This window comes from Euphorbia lathyris, chromosome 6, assembly GCF_963576675.1.
Source record: "Euphorbia lathyris chromosome 6, ddEupLath1.1, whole genome shotgun sequence".
NCBI classification, from domain to species: Eukaryota; Viridiplantae; Streptophyta; class Magnoliopsida; order Malpighiales; family Euphorbiaceae; genus Euphorbia; species Euphorbia lathyris.
In genome coordinates this window covers 69,539,780-69,546,340 of record NC_088915.1, presented here as the reverse complement: position 1 = coordinate 69,546,340, position 6,561 = coordinate 69,539,780, and the positions used below count along the sequence as shown (strand labels likewise).

The 6,561-nt window shown below is 29.9% G+C and overlaps 1 long non-coding RNA gene across 1 annotated transcript; it reads left to right on the top strand.

The window, feature by feature from the left end:
* Positions 1-3,749: 3,749 nt before the first annotated feature.
* Positions 3,750-4,346, top strand: LOC136232664 (uncharacterized). Its single transcript, XR_010690572.1, has 3 exons — positions 3,750-3,908; positions 4,003-4,145; positions 4,283-4,346. It is a non-coding gene; the product is annotated as an uncharacterized lncRNA (long non-coding RNA).
* Positions 4,347-6,561: the final 2,215 nt, after the last annotated feature.

The following is a 6,561-nucleotide window of genomic DNA, read 5'->3' as shown; positions in this document are numbered from 1 at the left end:
AGCTCATTGACATTTTAAAAATAATTTGGGGTCTAAAATATCGTTACCGAAATATAATCGTCGGTCACCAAAAATTCATCGTAGTGATCCGTTACACTGCTCTTATAGACATAAACGTTACAATTATAATCGGTTCACACAAAAATCGTTTCTTTTGCTCGAAATCATTATTCTTTTTTATCCTTAATCCCCTCCATTATTTTCCATTCCTATTTTTATTCCCTTTCTTCCTATTGTATTTTCACTTTCTTAGACTTCCTTTTTCTCTTTTCTTTCGTTCTCGTTTTCGTTTTCTTTTTATTTTATTTATTTATTTATTTTTTGTAGAATAAGTAATATATCGACCCTGTTTGGTAAAGAGCGTTTTGGGATGAAAACGCTAATTTAGAAAAAGCTCATTTTAGGAGCTTTTTCAATTAGCGTTTTGCAATATTAAAATTAATGGACTTCTTTAACCCTAATAGATAGACTCATCCTTCAATATTAAAAAAAGAAATGCCCTTATTCGTCTTTTTGCACAAACCGCTATTATCAATTAGCTAATTTTTACCAAACAGGTCTATACAAACAGCTAGTCAAATCAGCTAATATAATCAGCTAACAGCTAATTCCCAAACAGGGCCATCACCTTTCTCTAAGAGAGTTTTGATATATCCGTAGATAAACAATATATCACTAGGTACCCATATGTCATTATATTGCATTACTTAAAGACATGTAACATTTTTATTCTTCCATATGTCATTAACTTGAATTCACTTAGGTCATATATCATTATTTTCAATCACTTAAGGACAAGTGGTATTTTGCATGTTAATCTTAATTTTAAATTATTATTATTATTAATATATTTATTATATTTATAATAACTAGCTCCATTATTAAAGTAAGAGTATCTTATAGTAATCAATTAACCATTTTCTTCCTAAAAAAATTGAGTTAACCATTTAGATATATATTATTTAATTTACATGATATTTAATCAATCTGCCCCTTAAAAGAATAATATAATAATCTAATATTTGAGGTATAAAATCTATAAAATTTTGGATACAGACGTGATAAATAGGAAGTATCGTTGATGTGTTTTAGCTAAAATTTAAACTACATGAATGTGACAATTCTCTCCACCTTAGAAAATTTCGTCCTCGAAATTCATATTATCTTTCAAAATCTAGTTTCACCCAAAACATTTCTTAAAAAAAACATTTCTTTAAAAACATGATATAACATATGTATCCATCAAAAAGTACATTCCCTGTATCATATCAATAATCATATCCATATTCGAGATGTTTCATAATATTTTCCTAGTCCCGCATGGTCTTACCCAACACTTCTTTACCATACCCGACAGGTCTTTCAACTGTGTACACAGACCATGTCCCTCACTAAACATGATCTTCAAATATCGAAGCCACCCGTCCGGACTACTCCCGATGGATACGAAACATTTTTCTATTAAAATACCAACTAGATCAAAATTCACCAAATATCACCAAACTTCGATTTATATAAACTTTTCCATCAAAATAACAATTTAACCAAAATTTTATAAAAACCATTAAATTCAAACCAAACACCTCATACCTCTTCGCCTAAAAGATTAAAACAAGTGAAAATATGAGACATAATTCTCACTAAGTAACTATCAATGATAGAAATTAATTTTTACTTAAAATAGCTATACGTATACATTCATAAAATCATTTAAACAAAAAAATACCTTAAAGTTAATAACTTAAAATAACATTTTTATTCAATTATCAAACTAACCATATTTATATCTTTTATTTTGAAATCAACGTAATCAAAACATAATGATCATTACATGAACTCCATACAAAAAGGAAATTTCAAATCAAATTTCAATATCGTATCCATCACCGAGTATCCCCTCATATATCGATCCATAACACGTAAACATATTCGAGACATCTCTTTAACATTGCCTAATCCCGTATGGTCTTACCCAACCTTTCGATGACATACCCGATTAGGTCTTTAGATTGTGTACACATGCCATATTTCTCACTAAATATGGTCTTTAAATAACAAAGCCACCGATCTGAACTACTTTTGATGGATACCAAAAAGACTTTCCTTCCAAAATACTTTCTTTCACATAGAAAGATCTCATAAAATTCATCAAATTCCAACATCCAATCTGATATTTCAAAATACCAAAAATTTCACAACCAAAAATCAATTAACCCAAGGATTCAACATAAGTTCATCAAAACCAAAAACTCACATTATAAACCCAAAATACTTATAAATATACTTAATAAAAATATCAGTTTAGAGACAATTTTTCACGACGTAAATTCTAAATTGCCTTTAATTTTTTTTTTAAATGTTGATACTTTCTTTGAACTCGTGGTTACTTTTTTTAAAATGCCAGCATGTGATAAAAAGCGTCTTTAAATAACAATAAAGAACGACACAAATATTAAAGTGTGGATAAATTTTAAAATGTAGACATATATAGCGTCGCTAAAATAGTATCGTAATAGACCATTTTTTTTGTTGTGTATTGGAGGGTTAACAAAGGGATGTTCAACGGTCGGTTCGGTTGAAAATCGATCTGAATAGAAATAACAAATACCGAATAACACCTAAAATGGAAACCGAACCTAATCAAAGAATATTAATGAACTGAACATAATAGTTTAGTTCGGTTCGATTACGTCATTTATTTAAATAAATTATTACTTATTTATTAGTTTATAATCTTATTAAAATATATATATTAAAATTCACGGTCATAAACTAAAAAAAATCATGGTCCTAGACTCCTTTTTCGCAATGTACATTATTGATTTTTTTTTATCATAGATGAGTGTTCAGTAATGATTACTAAACACTTAATAATTCTCTAAAAAATTAATATTAGATTACTGAAAGTACAATAATTTCATAATCTACAATACATTAATTCAGTGTTTATTACTATGGGTGAGTACGGTTCAATACAATTAAGAAATTTAAAAATCTCCAGAATTGTATCTAATAAAGTCAACTATACAATTTGGTTTGGTCCTAAAAAAAGTTCAACTGTTCAATCCGGTTCTGGATCTATTTTCCGGATATTCGGTTCTAGAATCTCTAACATATTTAACTCAGCGGTACAGTTCGGTTCGGTCCTATAGATAAAGTCAACGGTTCAATCCAATTCTAGATCTCTTTTTTCAGGTATAGGGTTTGGTTCAAGAATCTCTGAGATCCACGCTCAGTTTTATTTACTACTGTTCATGGTCCAAGCTTATTTCGGTAGATTCGGTTAAGTTGCTTATTTTATTATAAAAACAGAACTGATTGATATTGTCGATATATTTCAATATTTAAGACCGAAAACAAACCTAATACACTGAAAATCCAAAATTCATCAGCTCGGTCGGTTATTTCAATCAGGTTCGGTTTTTGAACACCCCTAGGTTAACATAAATATTAAAGGGTATTTTAGTTTTTTTAATTAATTAAGGGTATTGTTGTCTTTTGTATTTATATAATATTAATAGAGTTTTTATTTTGGTTCATTGTATTTTCCAAAAGTCATATTGTTTCATTCGAGATTCATCTGTATTTATTAAGAGTAGATTTTGTTTCTCAAAAAGTCATATATGTATTTCCTAAGAGTAATCTTTATTTTGGTTCATTGTATTGTCCAAGAGTCATGCTTCTAATCTATAAATGTTTATCAATACAAGTTGCAAGAGAATTTTCTCCGGGCAATTATACTCTTCCTCTTCCTCTTCCTCTTCCTCTATGCTCTGAAATTTTATTTTTTTTATCCAACACTTCATCCTCTTTCCCTTCTACTTTTCCTTTTTCTCTTAAAAAGAAATCTGAATCTAGCTGTGATTGTTTAAGAAATGTAAAGAAATCTGAACATATATTCTTATTAGGTTTGTTTGATGATCATCATTTGAAGCTGATTTCATATGTATAATCTGATTCATAGATAATTTTAAGTTAGCTATATTTTATTTTATTTTGCAGGAAAAAGGATGGGCAAGAAACCAAGAAAAAATTCATGTCGAGATACTAGTGCTTCAGTAAATCTTCCTGAAACTCATAGCAATGATTGCATAATGTCACCGGCAAAAACTTTGTTCTCAGACTCAGATGAATTAAGATTGCAGGTAACTTTTTTTTCTCAATGGTTGAATACTTTTAAGCTTTCACATCATTCTTTTAGTGATGTTTTGGTAAAAAAAGACTTGGACATAGATAGGAAGGCTGTATAGTGTTAATTAATGGGAGTGAGATTGATTTGCAGGGAAAGGAGGAGCTGGCGAGGCGCTCAGTGTTTGAGTGTGAATCAGATGATGATGTGTTTGGTGAGGCACTTCTACTGACTAACAGATCAGTTTTTGTATTGGTTTATTTACTGCGTTGTTAAGTTGCATAATTAGTGACTAATAATTTTAAATTGCATCAGTTATAAGCAGAAAAGTTTCTGATTATGTTGGACTACCTGCAAGCTTATTTCAAGTTCTTGAAGCCTATTTGTGTATCTGGTTTATATTATTATTATGTTCTTCTAATATTGTTTTTTTATGATAATAGGTGCGTTGGAGGGGTTACGGTCCAAGTGAGTATGCACAAATTGAAAAGAGTTTCTTCTTCATGTTCTAAGTCTAATTGCATGTTCACATACATAGGGCAATGCTGATTTTATATGCAGAGGGCCTCCATGGCAATCAGCTGTTTTAATCGTTTTAGAAATGCAAAAGCTCCATTGGATGATCCTAAGAACCAAATGATGAGAGAAAGTATGGAACAACTGCTAAACCAGAGTTCCAAAAAATCAGAGACTGTTGAGGTTCTCAATTCATCATCAAGAAACACCAAGTTATCTAGATATAGTCGGTTGCTAATATAATTATAGAGTAAATAATTTATTAGTTCTCTCTTTTTTAGTTAATATACTGTCTAGTCTTTCTATTTTGAAAAACATATATGTTTTTCAAAATAGAAAGATTAAACAGTATGTTCTCTATAATTTATATTTATTTTTGTTTATACTCTCGAGATTTGTAACAACGTATGTAATTTTGATTTTAAACAAAAGCAAATAATGAAACAATATTTCTAGTTTCCACAAATCTAGAATATTTGATTTCAGCTAGGTCATTCGGTTTGATTTGAATATAAAAACTCACTGTAATATTAAAGTAATACAGAAGACGCTTGAGGACATGTCAACTAAACTGAATAATGAACATGTTTGACTTTTATGACTGATGTGGTACATCTTAATAAAAGAAAAATATAAAGTTACTTTTTTACTGCTACTTCCCATCAAGGTTTAATATATTGAAGCAAATCCCTGTAAAAAGTTTCTGCAGTATGATAAAGTAAATAAGGATTGTACACCCCAATGACGATGAAGCCACGTGTTTGGCTTAAAAATAGAGAAACTAAAATTATAATCCAAATTTATTCCTTACGAAATGACCGATAAAGTACAATAGGTGGAAAAATAAGAAGGAGAGATGGTAAGAGAGAAATGTCAGAAAACCATAATACAAAAGTGAAAAAAAAATCTGAACCGCAATGGAACTCTAGATTTTTTTCAGAGCTTAAAACCGGTAGAGCTAAGGATCCAAGATGAGAACAAAGAAAAGCAATTCTTAATGAGTTGATCTTTTACAAACTATTTTAAGGATTAGAATTTACAAATTAGAAGTTTAAAATATATTTTCTAGGATTTATGATTTATGAATTGGAGTCTATATTTATTAAATTAATAATTTAATAAATATAGACTTTATTGTAATTTTATACTTAATTATGATATTTATGTATTTGACCCTTTTTTATTCCGGCTAAAGGCCCAAGGGGCACAATTAAGTTTGATAAAAGGGCCTTCATCATCAATTTTCTCTTTCTTTATGATCACCAACCGGTAATTTAATATGCTTTTAAAATTGATTTCTTTGTTTGGTTTATGGTTTAAGGTTTCTCTGTTTTGTGTTTTAGTTACAAACGTAGATCTGTTTTTTTTATTGGGGTTTTCACCCCTAGGATTTTCAAATCCGATGAGTTTATATGCATGTTTATCTTGTTAGACAGTCGGTAACTGCAGCGAATGGTTTTCTTGATTTGTAAATTCTACATATCCGATGGGTCTTTGGGCGACTTCCTTCCATGCTGCAATCCTTTACTTCTATTGTTGCCACTTGTTGTCTCCATGGTAAGTAACATATCATTCACTTTTAACTTACTTTCAAGTGCAGGAGCTAACTAGACATTTTATGCAAGTTCAATGGGAACACTTTAAAGGTTTAGGGGTCAATCAAGCTTTTTGGACAAGTTAAGAGGGCAAATCATGTATTAAGCCTATTTCTCATTCCCACTAAAATAAAGTATGAAGTGACTAAAATGTCACACCCGACCCTAGACGACCTCAATCGGCATCGGGCGTGAAATAGAAAGAATGGAATCAACACTTAGGCGTCTCCAATTTATCCCAATATCATAATATCATATATATTACAATTGAAATACCAAAGTTCTAACCATAATTCTAACAATAAGCAGCCAACGTCCAAA